Below are 19,042 nucleotides of genomic sequence, written 5' to 3'. Positions count from 1 at the left end.
TGCCCCGGGAAGGACCCGCAAAGCTCGGAGCAGTTACACCGGTGGGAGGACAGGAGGGAGGGAGGGAGGTACCAGGTGAGCCGGCATCCTCCCCAGGTGCCATTACCTGAAATGTCTACGCCGCTTACCGAAGGACACTTTTGCACCACGACGTGAAAGTACTCGACGCTAACTGAAATGTACATTTAAAAATGGTTGAGACGGTAAATCTTAATGTGTATTTTGCCACGGTTAAACGCACGGCCCGAATTTAATCACGAGGAGACAAAACCCCAAATGAAGGGCACTCTACAAAATGCCAGGCCGGTTCTCCTTAAAAGTGCCCAGGTCGTGAAAGTCCAGGAAAAGACTGTTCCAGACTGAAGGAGAAAAGGAGATGCAAGACACAGGACAGCCACACGCAACACGCACGCCCCGCCTGGGTCCTCTGGCCACGAAGGACGTCGCTGGGACAAATGGGGAACTTGAAGTGGAATCTCAGGTTTACGCGGCGGTTACGTACCAGCAGCAAGGTTCTGCTGCTGACCGTCGTACTGTCACTGTCTATAAGCATGACCTTGTTTTAAGATGTCCTCCTGCGTTTCAGGCTGGTGGGGCATCAGGCAGGTTGGCAACTACTTTCAAACAGGCTCAGGGAAAAAAAGTTACCTGGATTGAACTTGCAACTTTAATAATTACGACAACAGTAACAGTAACTGCCAATAAAAGCACTCGTACCTCAAGTCTGGCAGATGGAGCGGTTCAACACGGCACTGTCACCGGGCGGTGTTGGCCTCTGGGTTACCCAGGGTCGAATGCCAGCGTCGCCCTGCGCGCCCGGTAGCCGCCTCCTTGGGCAAGTCGTTCGACCTCCCTGTGCTTTCGCTTCTCATCCATACAGAGGGAGTAAGAGCCCCCCCCCGCTACTAGCTCGTGCATCGTGCGGATCCGGCGGGGCAGTAAGTGCATCTGCTCACGGCACTGCCGTGGTGGGCACGCGACGGCCTCCACCTAGGCTGAACACGTAGGTGAGAACGTCCTCCATCAACGAACCTTTCATCTTCTACTCACCTCAGCATCGGGCCACGTCAACACACATCATTGCCATGCTGTACTGACTATGTGCACGTTGCTTTCGGGGTACAAGGCAGGCCCACGCCTTTGCAGAACTAACGCCCAAAGCGGAACGCTGATGAGTTTGGCGCTAACGATTGCAAACGGTAAGAACAGACCGTGTGCTCTAGTGTTTAACGCGACTTGGGGCCAACGCGAGCCCGATATTTCTGAGTTAAAATTCAGGATTTATTGACGTTAATGCTGAAAAGTGGCTCAAGTTTTCTGGAAAACAAATTGGCAACATGCAACCATCTGTATAAAGGGTCCGTAAACTTGGGCTCTATAATCTCATTTGGGGGAATTAATGCCTCTATTTAAAAAGAGAGATGGTATGAATATGTTTAAAGTTGGTGATGTTTATGGTAGACAAATAGCTAGGGGAACGCGGCAAATGGAGAGCTTGTTCGCCGAGCGCTGGGTGCGACGCTGGTTCATCGGTCCCGTAAGCGGGGAGGCACGAAAAGGCAGGATCCTTCCAGAGCTGCCTGGGGCTCATGGGGCTGAAGCACAGTCGGTAGGGTGGGAGGGATTGTAGCGCAGGAAATAAACAAGAAATGCGGCTGGAGAGGCCGGCGGGGGCCAGCACGGGTGGTGGAGAGACTTAGACAGCGTCCCGTGAGAGCCGAGGGACCACGGACCACGTCTGTGACTCGGGGAGAGAGCGCTCTGGGCTCCGAGGGCCTGACGCGGACAGAGATCAGAGCTGAGAGGGGGGGACAGTGAAGGAGCTGGGACAGCGACCAGGTGGCAGGTGAGGGGGGCCAGGGGCTGGGCAGTGGCTCTGGCCAGTGAGCAAAAGCAGAACACATGCACAGGTAAGGATCGCGGTTACACAGAATGTGTGCTCGTTCACTGGGAAAGACTCGAAAATGAGGGAAAAGTAATGCAGATTAAATAGATGTGCACTGGTTTTCTCCTTTTCTGAAAAAAAATTATGAAATTTCATAATTATGAATTTACGTACTTATCATTTTAAATCCAGGGTTTGACGTCTACTTATGATGTAAGAGCGCGCTACCCAAGTGCGGGCCGTGGACAGGGGACAGCCAGTCCGCAGTGAGATGAGGACGGAAATGAGAGGAAGTGTTTAGAAACTTAGAAGTGTTTCAAACGATTTATCAGGAAAAAAAAACGCACGTCAGTTGCATCTGATAATTAAAAGGTAAGGCTTATGGTTTGCATGTCCCTTTGTTTCCCACTTCATTGTTCTGGTCATTTATTTTTATTATGTTATATTTATTAGTTGGCAAGAGGTCGGAACTTGAAACGAGGCAGGTCTTCCTCGCAGATATTTTGAAAAGCGTTGATTAAAAACACTGCCCGGTTTCCGGGCTCTCAGATCCTGGTGTGGCCCACACGGAAATGCCTGCTCCAGCTGCGGGCTTCTCAGGGCCTCAGCCCAACCCCCTGCCCCAGATCAGGGCCGCAGCTCCGTTTATGGGGGGCTCAGGTGGGGGGGGCCCGGGAGCTGGGCGGCAGCCACACAACCTGGTTACGCGCTGTGCCTGGGGGAAGACACTCCTTCCGTGATCATTTATCTGTGTGTGTGTGTGTGTGTCACACGTGACCACAGACTGGGAAAACTGCCCAAACGAGGGTACGGTTAACATCGCACCAGGGCCTCTCCCCGACGGACACCACTATTTTTTGTCATTTTTCAAAGGCGCTGCTCGGCGGAGCCCACGGCCCTCTGCGTGCTCTCTGAAAACTGTGCGACTCGCGTCTGATGACTGCTTCGCCTCAGAGCGGTGAGCAGCTCTCTAATCCGCAGGGCTTCGTGGTGGCTTCTTGATAGGGACGTCGCCAACGTGTTTGGCGGCTGCTGCGCAGGGTGGGCTCAGCCGGGTTTCACGCACGTCGGGTGCCAGGGACACGCGTGTGCACAGACCCAACTGCGTCCACAAGCACACGTGCATGTCCACGTGTGTACACACACAGGCACAGGCCAGTCGCTCCCCCCCAGCACGGAGCAGGAGAGGCCAGAGGGCATCTGACCCCAGGAGACACAAGGGGCCAGTGAGGCGCAAATCTCACCTGGAAAGGGGGCCGAGGAGAGGTCACGATCACGCTTAGCACCCCCAGTCCGGCATCCTCTGACCCGATGGCTTTCGACTAAAAATCCGATCAACGGTATTGCTTCGCCTTCCACTACCCTCGTGCCGCAAACCCCTCTGTGGTTCTCCCCGATTCTGCAATCAGAGGCTCCGTGTGAGCCCAAGCCAAATGCTGCAAAGTAAGCACGGCACAGATCGTTTCCACGAAAAAAAGAAGCTCTGATTGCTTACGCGACTGAAAGCGGAAGCTCTGCGGGGCACCATCCCTCCACCATAAAAAGGTAACCGACGATTCGGAACACCCCCGGGTCAACTCCGCACCTTAAAACCCCAGCCTCGGCGCTGACCGGACAGCTGCTCACAGAAATCTTTGTAAGAGTTTACCGACAACCTGAGAAGTCTCTAGCAAGTACGGGCCTCGGTGGCATTTCCTACTCGCAGTCGCTGTTGCTGCGGCTGGGACATCGCCGCACAGGAGGAACCGCGTGCCTCTCTTCCGCCATTTATATTCCCGTCTGTCTACGACGTGGACAGAAACAATCGGAGTGAAATAGCTCTTGTCCTGGGTCTCTCATGCGTTCGGTTGGCGGCCGTTCTCACAGTCAGAACCAGACCCGGTTCGGTGGATACGTGCACAGAAGGGGCTTTGCTCTGAGGACGGGGGAGGTGCTGGCTGGCACACCTGCGTGACCGTGCACGTGAGACAGCTGTCACCGGCACGTGTGCGAGCCTTCCACTCGGGACCTGAGCTCCGGCCGAGAGAGCTCACCACGGGCCCGCCGAGAGGAAGGAGGCCGGATGCGCACGCTGAAGGCTGACCTCCTTGTCACGGCCCCGTCGGCCCCTCCGACGGTCAGCGTGGCGTCCTGACTCTGGACGCCGTCTGTGCCCGCATCAGGCGGGGGGCAGGCGCTCGGAGTCTGATGCAGTCCCCCTGCCACCAGGCCCGTCGGAAGACCTTGCTACAGGGTTAGACCGGCTGTTACGAGCTCGACCGCGAGTGTGTGTTACCCTTCCCGTTAGTGCTCGTTAACGTAGTAGTTTCCTGACGTTGACGGTGGAGCGGCCTCCTGAGACGGGCATAGAGCACGCTTCTGTTCACACAGGTGTGCATGACTGCACACGATACACACTTAAAAAATCCTTTCCCCAACAACCTGCGAACTTTAACAAAGACCCACTAAAAAGCTAATCATGATTATGAAGCCGTCTCAGAGGGAAGCTGTTTTATGAATGGATGGAACATATTTAAATATAGCAAAACACATGTCTGTTTTCTGATAAGATTATCCTGAAAAAATAAAATAAATCACTACCTAAAAACTGAGTTTAAAAAAATTGATTAAATGTAGTCTGTGAAAATAAGTATCACATCAAAACATAGATGTACTTTTAATTAAAGAAATCAAATTTCCCCAATAATACTAATCGATTCATTTTAAATTAAAACTATACAGAGAATACAGATAAAAATTTTAAATGACTTTACAATGAATCATCAAGACAATTAATTTAGTAAATTACAACAAACTGCTTTTTACTTGCGTGCCTATCAAAGACCCAATCTAATTATCACTGACATAACTGGTGACCAAGAAAAGGCAGAGGACGACCATCCTACTGCAAGAAGAGTCCTCCTCGTCGCTAGGGGAACACAGCGCCCAGTGGTTCTGAGGAAGGTGGGCTGGAAGACCTGCAGAACCGATCTGCCCTTTCTCTGGAGGGCATGTACGCCTCTGTGGGATAGAACGCAAGCAGTTGACTCCCAAGGATCAGGAGGTTTCCTAAGAGCCTAAGGTCAAGAAGCCAAGGATTAAAACTCTCTTGATGTGGCCCCTTTCATCCCCTTGAGGAGCTAGAATACCGAAGGTCTGAACTCATACACGTGACTTGCAGGTGTGGGGACCCCACTGCTTCTCCAATGGCAGGGAGAAGAACCCAGTGAACAGAATGTGGCGGGGGGGAGGGGTTCAGTTCTGACCCCGCCTGCCCTCTTCAGGGCTCAGCTTCATCAACTGTAAAGTAAGGAGCAATCCCCGAGTCCGTGGCAGGAGCACCCCGTGGGGCCGCAGGGCAGACCCCGCTGCAGGTGGGGCGGCTTCGCTTGGTCCTGCTCACCGCTGGGCGCAGGGGAAGGGCTCACTTAAAAAAGATATTCCACTAAAAACAGCAAGGACCCCTGGTGAGGCCGTTTTGAACTTCTGAGCTTGTTCTGTAAGGATTCTTCCTGCGTCAACAGTCTGAAGTCCATGACAGTGGGTGGGCGTGGCCATCCGGACTCTGCTCCCAGAGCCAAGCCAGCGTCAGCTGGCAGTCCTGCGTGCGAGACGGAATTACTCTCTTGGGCGAGGCTCTGGTTTTGCAACAGGGATCCAAGGACGCTGTTTGAAAACAGACTTGATATAAACGGCAAGATTTTAGTGGAGACCCTCCGAGAGCTCAAGAATGCAGCCTGCCTTAGAGCGCCCCTGGGCAGCACCCGGTCATTAAATGCCACGGTTCCAGAACTCCACAGTTAGCCTCCCCACTCCTCCTCCTGTTTCCCAACACCAGGACAGGGCTTTGCACTGTCTCTCTCTGTCATATCGGCGTGATCACCCAGTCTGGGGACTCTGAGGCATCATACCTGCACCGCCCCAGCCTGGGGGCCATGCCCTCTACCTGACCTGTCCCTCCCAGCAATGAGAACTGGGACCTCTCCAAGGACAGGGCTCTAGCCAGCTTCCACAGGAGCCTGTGACAGGGAGCAAGAGCCCCTGGGACACAAGCCAACTATGGGGTGGGCAGCTGTTCAGGGTCCCAGGCTCGAGGGGGACTTCCTTTTACTTTAAATTCGTTTATAATCGTCTCATGTGCTCTTAAACTCAACCTTTCTTTTTAAAGAAGAATAGTGAATTGCATTAAAAACAAAACCAAAAACAGCCAGCAAATACAGTCCTTCGAAGAAACAAATTATAGCGGATTGAGAATAAGGAACCAACACTTGGAGAAGTCTGCACATTTCGGTAAATACACATTTTTATTTTAAAGTTCAAACTGGGCAGATTTCCAGCGGGTCTGCTCAGCAGGAATCTACTGAGGCCAGGTGAATCTATAATACAAATGAGCGGGCAGGAGAAGACCCAGAGGTACTTCACGAATTATGCTTTCCCCTTGGGTAATGATACGGCATGGTTTTTAAATGACCTGCTAACTCATTCGTTCATCAAACAATTATTAATAAATAATACAGCAGGCAACCGTGCCAGGAGCTGGCAATAACCAAGACGATTTCTTCACTGGAGAAGATGAGAGAGGGTAGGTCTGAGACAAGGCTATCCGGGGTGGATGGATGGGGCACGGAGGTGAAAATACTCCTTACACCACAAGGGTGGACGTGTGTTGTCACACGTTTGTCCAAACCCTCAGAGAGTGCACCACCAAGAGTGAGGCCCCATGTGGACTGTGGACTGTGTGCGCTGAGGCGTCAGCGTGGGCTCGTCGGTTGTGACAAATGCGTCACCCCGGTGGGGATGTGGGTGACGGGGGGTGGAGGGGGAGACGGGGGACATGTGGAAATCGTCCTACCTTCCAGTCAATTTCACTGTGAGCACAGAACTGCTCTGAAGTGTAAGGTCTATTTTAAATATGTTTAGAGGCTATCGGAAGAACCAGCAAGGGTCAGCTCGACGTGCGGGGGGGATGAGGCGTCCCCGGTGGAGCCAGCAACAGGTTCCGCCACCCAGCACGCCACATCCTGGGGATCCCAAGTGGTGCGGCACCCCCATCTTGGTGAGTTGTGTCAGGGAATGGGAGGGAGGGGACGAAGAGACAAGCAAGAGCCCAACAGACAAAAGGCCTGATCTGCAAAGGATTTGGAGCTTCATCTTAGAGATGCGGGTACGTGTGGAGGAGTTGCGAAGAGCAGGACGGCGAGGTAACGAAACAGGTGTTCAGAAAGCCCTCTCGGGGAGCGGAGCCGGCTGGAGGCAGCCGGGCAGTGCGGCCGGAGCGGGGCGGGGAGCCAGGCCGGGGAGCCAGGCCGGGGACTGTCGCCGCCGTCCAGGCAGGAGGCACTCTAAGCTACCGAGCTAAGGCAGTTATGTGAGGACAGGAAAGTGAAAACAGATGGGAAGCATGGGAAGATGTGAAACCTACAAAACTTTTGGCTGAAAAAATGAGGATGAGAGAGAAAGTGTCAACATCCTCCATTTCCGGCATTAAAATTAAAAAAAATTTTAAAAAACCTGAGTGGATGGGAGAGAACGAAAGAGGTGGATGGTCTGTTCGGGAGAGAAGACAGAGGCCGGGGTCGACACACGCGGCTTGGCGGGCCTGTGGGGGGCCTGTGGGGGCCTGCGGGGGGGGGGGTCTGCGGGGGGAGGGGCCTGCGGGGGGCCTGCTGCTAGGAAGGTGACCGGCCAGGCCCCCCGTCCTGCAGGGGGGCCTGGGCGGGTCGGTCGGCAGACTATCGGAGGCGCGTCTAAACGAGATCGGGAAGCTGACCCGCCAAGGTCAGAATCCCCAGGACGCGCCGCGTGGAAGGACCAGATGTCTGCTGCAGAAACGTAAGACCACGTTGTCCTTGACCCTCGTATTTCTCTCCTTACCCTGTGATTTCCGCCGCATCCTCCCCTGCCCCCGCCAAGATAATATGTTATTTGCCTGAGCAAATGAGGACGTCACCCTGGACTCCGTAGTAAATGAGTACCAAGGGCAGGCACAATCTAGAAAACAATTTTCTACCTATTCTGTCTGGAAATAAGTGAGAATAGTAGATGGAGAAACTCCAGGAAGAGGAAGGAGGGGAGAACGACCTCACGATGCTCTTCCAGGAGGAAATGAAGAGATGCGAGACGCCAGGGGTTACTGTGGCCCCTGCCGTGAGTGCGACGAGCCGGAACCCCTCAAAATCCGGGGCGGACCAAACCGCATGTCCTTATCATTTCTCCACTGGGCCAGGTAAGCAGTGAGGCAGCTGGCGCCCCCTGTGAAGCCTTTTGGACAATCATTTTTAAACGGGCCCTTTAACTAACTGAAGCCGCTGAAAACGGAAGTTCACCGTCTTGACCACAGAGCCGGCTGTCAGTGAGCAGGGTGCCCAGGCAGGGTGCCCACGCGGGCTGCCGTCACGGGGCAGTGGGGAGGTCGGACAGACCAGCTCGGTCCCACGGCCAAGCCCCGGCATCTGCTCCAGCCCCAGTGGGCCCTGTCTGGGCCTGGGAGAGGTGGTTTGGCGATGGCCCCACGAGTGACCCCTTCTAAGGGCTGGAGAGAAAAAATAATCTTCTGAACCCACTGGGGGCTCTGAAAGGTCCGTCCTGGCCACGGCGACTTTGCAGGAGCCTCAAGCACAGTCCCGAATATTGGTGACCAGGAGCGTGGTCCGTGAGGCTATGCGGACCGCGCCTTGGCCGTCAGCTTCCTCTGGCCACTCCATCGGGCTACACTCACGATGCCTGGACAGGGCAGGGCAGGGCTGGTGTCCAGGCCCCCGTCTCAACCCAACTAGCCATGTGACCCCAGGCAAGGTCACCCAACATTTGGGCCCTGAGCTCTTCACCCGAAAAACAAAATACAAGCAGAAAAACATAAAAAACAAGCAAATTGGGGGGGTGAGGGAGAAATCACTTTGCAATTCTCAACTGTGTGCCCTTTAAGGCTGTTTCGGGGCTGCTCGGGCAGCTCATTAAAAATGCAATGCTGCAGACAAGATCGGCGACCCTGGGGTTGTCGGCAGGGTCCGGGGTAGGACCAGGGCAGCTGCGTTCTTAATAAGTTCTCGAGGTGATTCTGAGCAATGGCCAGGTTTGGGAGCCGCTGGATTAAATCATTACTAAGGTCTCTCCCAGCTCCAACAACATGTGACTCAATGCATGGATTTCATACACGCTCATGACCCAGTCAAAAACCAGGACCCGAACCTCACCGTGGAGCGGCACTGCTCAGGTATCACTCGCCCTTGCTGATGAGTAACTCTCTGCTTTACGGAGAACAGAGTAAAATTAGTCAAGAGTCCTGAAACAGACCTGCATCTCATTTCCCTTGAATACATTTTCTAGAACTGAAATAGTGCTGGCAAGGTCCCCGAGCTTGCGGGCGGGGGTGCTGAGCCGGCAGGCCCAGGGCCGGGTGCTCTAGTTCCGTCTGGGCCACTGATCTGCAATGATGACCGAGCAGAAGAATTTTTTTTTTCCTTTTAAATTGCCTTTCTACGCTATAAAATCACAGCCGCCCATCTGTCTCCCAGGGCGGGCGGGAAGAGTTCGTGTGGAACGTGCCATCGCTCTGAGCCTTGACAGCGAACACCGGGCAGCGGGGAACGGGGGGGGGGGGGGGGGGGGGGGGGGGGGGGGGAAGGTCGCCTTCTGCTCGACTTTCCAGACCCAAAGCGTCTGCTCTGCGCTGCTGCGACTTCACCAGCTTGAAATAAGAGAACCGGGCCACGGGTTGTCGAGGGGAAGGGAGGCCCTGTTAGTCTTGCTGTCGCCGGGGAGGCGAGTCCGGCTTTAGAACACCGAGGGCCGCCTTATCGACCCTCGAACGCACGGGAAACGGGGGCCGGGCTGCGCGGCGTGGCCAGCGCGTGCGACTTCCTGTGGCCGGGCGCGCTGGCACCCAGGGTCGGCGTGAGTGGAAAGAATGACAGCGTGCCCTTCCGCCTTCCCGAGGCTCCGGCTGATATGGAAACCGGCTGGCCCGGGCGGCGGTGGAAAGTCTGAATCCATTCTTGCCCGGGGTTGAATGACGGCCGAATAATCAGATGGGAGCTCGCGTTCAAATATCACTGCAGCTCACTTGATGAGGCTATTATCCAGCCACGTCCTTCGGGCTGCGGGTACTATAGGCTGCGACCTGAAGCCCGAAGGGGCTGTGCTTGCAAAAGCTTCTGGGAACTGAGCGAGGTCGGGAGGCGAGACGGTTGCCGTGACTGCCGCCATCAATCGCCCACGAGTGCCCCGCAGGGGCCTGGGTGCTTCTCCTGGGGCCCCTCATCTCGGCGAAACCTCATCATGACCCCGAGAGAGCAGTATCCGCCCCCACTCCACGGACGACGGACCCAGAAAGAAGGAACGGCATGCCCGCCATCGCCCAGAGCAGGGTCCCCAAAACCCCGGGCCCCGTGAGACCGAAACCTGAGACCTGTGGGCTTTCCTGCCCTCTGCCTGTGCCCCACTCATGGACCTACAGAGAGCACGCTGCAGGCCAGGAGACAGGATGTCGGCAGACGGATCCAGGGAAGAGGGGGAGGAGGAAAACCAGGCGGAGCGTTTTAGGCCAAAATTTCAAAATTGTCTTCTAGACGAGCACTAGAAGAACGCAAAAAACCCAAGCGCCGAGCAGTGAGCCAGGAGTTCCAGGCCCTTCCAGAGAGGGGCCCAGGGTCGCCCCAGCGATGTCTCAGTCTCTGTTGGAAAGACCAATTGAAACGACTTCAAGCTAGAGTTCCAACAGGTTTGAACGCCCGCCTCCTTTTTTCCCCAAGGGCCTTAGAATCGAAAGCTACCTATTCCAACATCCCAACCAACTCAAGGAGCTGTTTCTGGGGTCCCAGCCGCCCCACTGAGACAGGTCCAGGACTGGGCAGAGAAAGGAAGGCTGGGAGCACAGGCTTTTATTTGAAACACAGAACAAAACGAAATGAATATCCTCAGGAGTCAAACAATATATTGATAGTGCCCCTTGAAGATCTGTCCCCCATGAGGAAGTGTTATTCAGCCCTCCTCTTTCTTCTTACCTGAGAAGTTTCCTCAGATGGAAGAGGAGGAGGAGGGAGGAGGAGGAGGAGGAGGAGGAGGAGGAGGAGGAGGAGGAGGAGAAGGAGGACATTCCCAGCCCTCCGGCCCCCATCTCTGCTCTCTCCATTTGCTAGACTCTGACCACGGAAATCAAGGAGCCCCAAAGAAAAACAGAAGTCATTCCCAGACCTTAATGCCATTACTAAAAAAAAAAAAAAAAAAAAAAAAAAAATCACTGAAAGGGAAAAGCTTGTATGGCTTATAGGCCTAAAGAACATCAGATTGTGTCTGTTTGTACAGTACCTCAAATGACAGTTTCCACAGAGTATTAATGAAAAAAAAAATCTTAATAAAAGAGGAAGGTCAGGAAGTAGCCTACATGTCCGCTGAGAGGGAAGGGTGAGAAGGGTCCCCCCAGGGGCTGTGTCACATTCCTGCAAAGCAGCGCCTTCCGTGTAGGTCACAGAATCAGGGACAAGCCTCATCGGTGACCTCCCAGCTCCGAGTTTATCAAAATGCCAACAGGCCTGCTCCCTCTCAAGCTGGACGGTCATCTACTCTGGCACCCAGGCGGCATGTCAGGCACGGAGAACCGGCCTGGGCTGGTGCCAGAGGGGGGCTGGTGCCATTTTAAGGAGTATCTGTGATATTGTGATTTATAACAAGAAATACATATTTAGGCGCAGAGCTCCTAAAACCTTTGGAATTTCCTGTGACGGAAGCAGAAGGTGCCTCTTGTTTAGTTAATGAGGCGACATCTGGGAGGGGTTGGTTGCCAGGGGAGACGACCAAGTGATAAGAGAGTCGGAGCTTTCAGCCCCACCCCGCCAGGCCTCCAGGGAGAGGAGAAGGGCTGGGGCGTGAACCAATCGCCTGTGGCCGACTTAATCCGCCACAGCTACGTGACCCACAGGCCGGGGTTCAGGGAGCCTTGGGGCTGGTGACACGGGGTGGGGGTGGGGGTGGGGGGGCAGCAGCGTGCTCCGAAAACATGGCAGCTCCCTGCCTTCACCCCACACCGTGCCCTAGGCGTCCCTGCCACCCCCCGGCTGTGTTTTTATCATAAACCAGTGGGCGACCTGGTAAGCAGAACGGTTTTCTGAGTTCTGTGGGCTGCTCTAGCAAACTAAGGGTAGGGTCGCTGGATCTTTAGCTGGTCTTTCAGAAGCACAAGTCACAACCTGGACTTGCAAATGGCATCGGAAGTGTGTCTGTGTGTGTGTGGTGGGGGGTTGCGGGGGTGGTCTTGTGGGACTGAGCCCTTCTCCTGTGGGATCTGACGCTAACTCCAGGTAGACAGTGTCAGGCCTGAGCTGATCTTTAGGGCGCCTGGCTGGTGTCCGAGAAATGACGGTGTGGGGAACCCCCCTCCCCCACACACAGACTAGAATTGGGCCCAGAGTTGTCAGCGTCAAAGAGAGAACGATCTGATTCATTAGCGGTACTAATGAATTCCTACACACACACTTCTTTTCACCCAGCTTTACTAAGGTATGACTAACAAAAAATGTATATATTTAAGGCGTACAACACGATGAACTGATATGCACAGACCTTGCGAAATGATTACTACAATCGAGCTAAGGAATATACCTATCACCTCACACAGTTACCCGTGTTGTGTGTGTGTGTGTGTGTGTGTGTGTGTGTGTGTGTGGTGAGAACACTTAAGATCTACTCTCTTAGCAAATTTCAAGTATACAATACAGCACTATTAACTACCGTCACGGTGCTGGGCACTGACCAGGTGTCCAGCACATACTTATCTCATTGCAGAAAGTGTGTACCCCTTGAGTGACAGTTCCCCATTGTGCCCGCCCCCGACCACCATTCTACTCTGTTTTCACTAGAGAGCTAACGTTATAGTGTTATGGGCTGAATTGCACGCCATGATATGCTGAGGTCCTGACCCCAGGCCCCCAGAATGTGACTCCATATTTGGAGATGAAGAGGCCCTGACGGAGGGCCCTCATCCGATCTGACCAGTGTCCTCGTGAGAAGAGATCGGGACACACAAAGGGACGTCAGACACATGCGCAGAGAAGAAAGACCACAAGAGGACTCGGCAAGCAAGGGGCGAGGCTTCGGGAGACACGAAACCTGCCGGCACCTTGATCCTGGACTTCCGGCCTTCTAACCTGCGAGAAAATAAACGTTATGTTGTTTGAGCTGCCTGGTCTGTCAGACTTTGGTACAGCAGCCCTAGCTGACTGAAACACAGAGCCCCCATTTTGCTTTGAATCTCTATAGGATGATAAACTTAATCATACTTTACAGGGATCCCATGGTTAGCTCAGCCGCTGCAGAGGCCTGAAGGCTGACCATTAAAAAAACAAACCACACACACACTCACACACACACATACTCTCAAAGTTCATCCAGGTTATGAAGTCTAACTAAGAGTTATTTCTTTACTCCCGATTACCTACGGACAACTTTTCTTCAAACCTCCTTGCTCCTGCTCCTGTCCAAAGTCTGGAAGGCAGGGCTGGCCACGGACAACCTGCAAGTGCCATCTGGGGCTCCCACCCTGCTGACTGTTCTCCCACAACGATCCGTTGACTTTAACCTTTTGCCCGTGTTCTAGAGGCAGAAAAATCTCGCACCTTATTTCAACTATTCTCTATTAATATCCCTCCCTAGACCTCAGAAGAGATTAAGAATCCAAAGTGAAATCAGAAACTCAGCTAGAAATATCCCAAATGTCTCATTCGGAATGAATTCATCAAAGCAAAATAGTGAGGAAAAATAAGCCTTCCAACACCAGAGTATTTCTGAATGTTTCCACCAAATGTAAGAAAACAGACATTACCATGGTTAAAAAAAAAAAAAATTGTACTTTGTAAAAATAAAACTTCATAATTATAGTTTGTCCTTGTGAATAATTCCACAAATACAGCCTTCTTGCAAAAGATTTCCTTATACCGACCTCCTCTTCCTCCACTGCTGACAGCAGTGGAAAATCACACGCCCCTGCGAAACATAATCCTGGTGATAGTAGCACCTAGTACGGCTTTCATCAAATTGCTAGGTGAGATGGTGTAATTAGGGACAGGCAGGGGGAAAATTACAAGATGCAGAGGACATCAGTCCAAAGGAGGTAAATACTAAAATGCTTTTAACTCTGGATCATGTGCTTATAAATTAAAAAGAGATCTCACAGGCTGGGCTTTTTTGAATCGTTGCAGAAACATGTACCTGCTTGTCTGGTGACAGAGTCTTTCTGAAAATAAACCTGGACATTTTCTAAACCTGACTTTCATCAGAAGATTCCTAAGATCATCATGAATCCACTGACAAAATTAAATGCACACTAACCACTAGTTCCTACAACTTCATGTAATGTGTGGCCTTAGGAATAAAAGCGAGAATTATCTGCTGTTAAATGCTTTGATGTGCATTTAATAAAGACTATTTCTGCATGTTGACAGGGCGATGTTTTAAATTTTACATAAACTGTGTACTTTATGATAAAAATGATATATATGTATGTGCGTATGTACACACATATACATACACAAAAGTTGACAGATCAGAAGGGAGAAATAAATCAAAATCATAGTTGGAAATTTCAACACTACTTTCAGCAAGAGACAGACTAGACAAAATCAGTAAGATGATAGAAACAATGCAAATAACAAATTTAACCCAATCGACTATAAGTTGCTGCTAAGTGACTACATCTAACAACTGCAGATACATGTTGTTTAAGTTACATATGAAACTCTTTATTGAACCATAAAGCAAGTCTGAAAAAAAATGTTGGGGACTGAGATAGAGTGTTGTTTTTTTTTTTTAATCACATGGTGGAATTATGCTGGGAATCAATAACATAAAAGATAACTAGAAAATCTCAAATGTTTGCAAGCAAAGCCATGCATTTATAAATAATCCGTAAGTCAAAAAAATTATAATAGAAACCAGAAAATACCTTGAAGTGAACCAGAAAATACCTTGAAGTGAATGATAATGAAGATATTACAAATCTCAACTGTAAGATGCAGCAAAAGCCATAATTAGAGAGAAATTTATAGCATTATATACTGGAAAAGAAGACTGAAAATCAATGACTTACAAATTAATCTCAAAAAGCAAGAAAACAGAATCGCAAATATAAACCAGAGAAAGTAGAAGGAAAAAAAGAGAGAATACGTTGAAACAGAAAACAAATATACAATAGAAAAAAATTAACAGTCAAATGTTAGTACTTTGATAAACGTAAATTCAATAAACCTCTGACAGGACTAATGAAAAAAAGGAAAGAAAGCATAAGTTGCCATAATCGAAATTTTAAAAAGGTCACTGCAGGTCCCACAGATATTAAAAAGCTTATAAAAATATAGCAAACATTTTATGACAGTATATTTGAAATTGTAAACAAAATGGACAAATTCCTAGAAAAATACAACTTACAAAACTGACAGGAGAGTCAATTAGGTTTATATCATATTAGAGAAACTGAATCCCTAGTAAAAAGCTCTCCAGGCTGCCTCACAAATCAGTGAAATCTTCCAAACACCGAAGTAAGAAAAACACTGATCTTACATAAACTCTTTAACAGAAAAGACAGAAAAGGAAACTCTTCCCACTTGTTTTATGATTTTAGCATAACTTTGATCCTAAAACCTGACGAGGATGTTATAAAAAAGGAAGTTATTGACCAATGAACATAGACAGACATAAAATTCCAAAACAAAAATAATAGTAAAGCAAAGCTGGAGTAACACAAAAAAGAACACTGGACCACGACTAATAAAATGTGCATCTATAGTTACAATAAAACATGCAGAAAAATGGTATAGCTGCACTCTTATGATCCTCCCAAACCGGAAAACATCCTGACGGCCTTCGATGGTTGAATGATAAACAAATTGTGGTACGTTAATACCATAAAATAGAAACAGCAATGAAAACAAACTATAACTAGATGTGGGACAGTTAATTTTATGTGTCAGCTCGGGTGGGCCACAGTGCACAGATAACTGGCCAAACGTTATTCTGGATGTTTCTGTGAGGGTGTTTCTGAATGAGTCTAACGTTTAAACTGGTGAACTTCGGTCATGCGGATGGCCCTCCCTAAAGCGAGTGGGCCTCATGCAGTGGGTTGAAAGTCTGAGTGGAATGAAAAGACCTGGTCTCCTTGAGAGAGAAGAGATTCTAGGACGGAGGGCCTCTGGACTTGAACCGCAGCATCGGGTCTCTCATGGGTCTGCCAGCCCTTCCTGCAGATGTTGTACCTGCCTGCCTCCACAATCGTGTGAGCCAGTTCCTTAAAATAACTCTCTCTATAGCTACGCACATCCTATTGGTTCTGTTTCTCTGGAGAACTTTGACTAATACCACATACAACATGGATGAATGTCATAAACATACTGTTGAACAAAAGAAACCAGATGCAAATCATTAGAAACACGTTTCCATTTATATAAAGTTCCAAACAAGCAAAACTAATCTCTATCTATCTATCTACCTACCTACCTATCTATCTATCTATCTACCTACCTACCTACCTACCTCCCTCCCTCTGCTATTAGTTCCATTTCTCTGGAGAACCCTGACAAACACAGATGTCTAGCAAACATTTTCAATACTTACCCATTTTCCCTTTGTTCACTACTTTGTTCACGCCGGCTTCCTGCGTGAACGCAGCACACTCTTCCTGCCAGAGGCCTCTGCACCAGCCAGTCCCTCTGCCTGGGCCCGACTCGGCCCTTTGTACCCCTCAGACCGCAGTTTAAATGCCACCTCCTCAGAGAGGCTTTCCAGCACCCCCCCCCCAGAAGTCTCCTGTTATTTTATCACAGTTCTCATTGGCTTTACCCGTAGCAATAATCGTAATCTATAACCGATATACTTAAACACGTTATCTGTCTCTGCCATGAAAATGTACATTTCATGATGGCGAAGATGAGCAAGTGAATGAATCCATGAATGTCTAACGAGCACGCCACACAGGATGTTAACTTCTAAAAGGAAAAGGAAGCAGAAACGCACAGAGAAGAACATTCTGAATTCTGGTCTCGACTGCATCTCTTCAGCTGAGTATTTTTCTCCACGTCAGCCTGACACTCATCTCTTCACGTGAACAAACCCCCCTCCCTCCCAGCGGCCGATGGGCTGGGGTCGGACAGCCCAGGGCACTGTGACGTTAGCCAGCGCGGCCCTCCCCTGTGGCACCAGGGCTAAGGGCTGGTCTGTCACAACTGTGACGACCTTCTCAGCAAGGCCCTCAGAAGAAAGGCCACAAAAGGACTAGAAGACATGTTTCTTACGTGTCAGAAAACTAGGAATCTCATGGATTTGAATAAAGTAAAATTACGTCTTTGTGGAAATGCAAAGTCTATCTAGATGACTATGGCTGTATAAGGAAGTGACCAGAAAGACTGGGTTTAGAGGGTCTAGAAATTTCTGGAAACTATAATATTCACCATCTTAACCTGAGGGAGATGCTATTTACTCGGTAAAAACCCGTCAAGCTGTACTCTTATAACCTGTGAACGGGTGACGGCCGTGCAGGGTTCAGAAGACAAAACTGGCCAGGACACATGGGAGTTATTGTCCTACGAGGAGCATGGGATAGAGAGACCCAGACCCTGTCCTCCGCCCCCGGAGGCCCAGACGCCGCCGGCGGGAAGCCTCGTACCAGGCACTGCTGTAGGCGCTGGGGATATAGAGCTGTAAACGAAATGGACCAACCCCACCGGCATGCAGCTCGGTCTGGAAAGAAGAGATGGACAACAGAAAACAGGGCATCGTGTGGTGAGAAGTGGCCCGGAGGAAAACCGAAGTAAGGCGTGGCTCAGAAAGTGCAGGGGACCGGGGTACGACTGGAACAGGACGGCCAGGGACGATCTCCCCGAGAAGGTGCCATGCAGCCGAGGCCTGAAGGCGGTGAGAGCAAGTGCAAAGGCCGGGGGTGGAAACTCAGAGCGCATGGAGTCGGCAGAGAGGGGCAGCCGGCTCCTGCAGGGACGCCCCGCACTCCAGGGACACGGGAAACCCCGCGCGGTGTGCCCAAAGGGCACGGAAATGACAGCTGAGCTTCAAGCACAGCTACCTGAAGACTAGAGCTGAGGTCGTTTAAATGCCCCCGAACTCCAATTTGATTAATCGATCTATTTAAAGTGTTTGAGATCTTCACAAGCTGGATCTTGAGACTGTCAGACTAATATCAAAACTGCCACGGAACAAGCCATCATCTAATTCCCCGTCCCCACCCCAATTACGTGACTGGCAGTCGAGCTGTACAAGTGCCATCGCATGTCCTGAGGAAGGACCCCGCCCCCTCACACCGTGCCAGATCTTCAGATCCCACCACTTTCACCAAATCTCCCTCTGTTTGGGTTATCCGCATGAAAAAAATAATAATAATATTGGGGAGCCAGAAAATCTGAGAAAACTACCCCCAATTCACCCAAACTTCCATTTGGGAGAGCAGTTCTGCTCTGGGTGGGGGGGGAGGGAGAGTTGGGGTACGTCTCAGCCTCACAGCACACCTGGGCATCAGGACGAGTCAGAACCCCTTTCTGGCCCTGTCTGTGTGTAGCTCTCCCACCCCATGGGGCTCACCCCCAGAATCACTGTGGGTGCCCAAGCTCACACCCACGCTCTGCGGGCAGTTCTCGGACTGACCGGCTAAAAACAGATTGTTTAAAACCTGAGGATCAGGACTCAGGCTGCTATTCTTCTGAATAACATGCTGGCCAGGAGGTGGCTGAGGTCCCAACAGAGGAGGGAAGCTCTCTTTTCCCAGCACCAAGAGGAGACGGCAGGTCAACACAGGGGGACGATTTGTCCCCTCGCACACCCACTCAGGTCCCCGGCCTCCTTTTTCCAGCTGAGCCCCCTCTCTGGGCCATCTAGGCGCCTGTCACCACCCCACACCAGTTCTCGAGGTCTTTAAGAACATTCATCGAGGATCCACATCGAGTCACGTAGCGTTGTAACGTGGACAGAAGCCAATCACCTGTGGCTTGTGTTTCTGATTCCAAGAACAAAACCTTTCTTGGCTGAGGCCGTCTCTCCCTGGCTGGGTTTTCCGATGTAACTTCTACGCACTCCAGTGACTGAGCTGGAGATGTCGGTCTCCAGTTATTGGAAGACCTCGATGGTCCGACTGAACCGGAGGGCCAGAACGTGGGGACGGACAGCAGCGCTGTTTCTTCCAGGTGCGGG

The 19,042-nt window shown here is 51.0% G+C and overlaps 1 protein-coding gene and 1 long non-coding RNA gene across 2 annotated transcripts in view; one reads left to right on the top strand and one right to left on the bottom strand.

Moving 5' to 3' along the window:
• RCAN1 (regulator of calcineurin 1) overlaps positions 1-19,042 on the bottom strand; it is a 75,407-nt gene that overhangs the window by 37,292 nt on the left and 19,073 nt on the right. The window lies entirely within an intron of this gene.
• Positions 11,855-13,078, top strand: LOC118601611. Its single transcript, XR_004950356.1, has 2 exons — positions 11,855-11,949; positions 12,718-13,078. It is a non-coding gene; the product is annotated as an uncharacterized LOC118601611 (long non-coding RNA).

This window comes from Rousettus aegyptiacus, unplaced genomic scaffold (genome assembly GCF_014176215.1).
Source record: "Rousettus aegyptiacus isolate mRouAeg1 unplaced genomic scaffold, mRouAeg1.p scaffold_m13_p_4, whole genome shotgun sequence".
Classification (NCBI taxonomy): Eukaryota; Metazoa; Chordata; class Mammalia; order Chiroptera; family Pteropodidae; genus Rousettus; species Rousettus aegyptiacus.
This window is presented reverse-complemented; position numbering and strand designations above follow the sequence as displayed.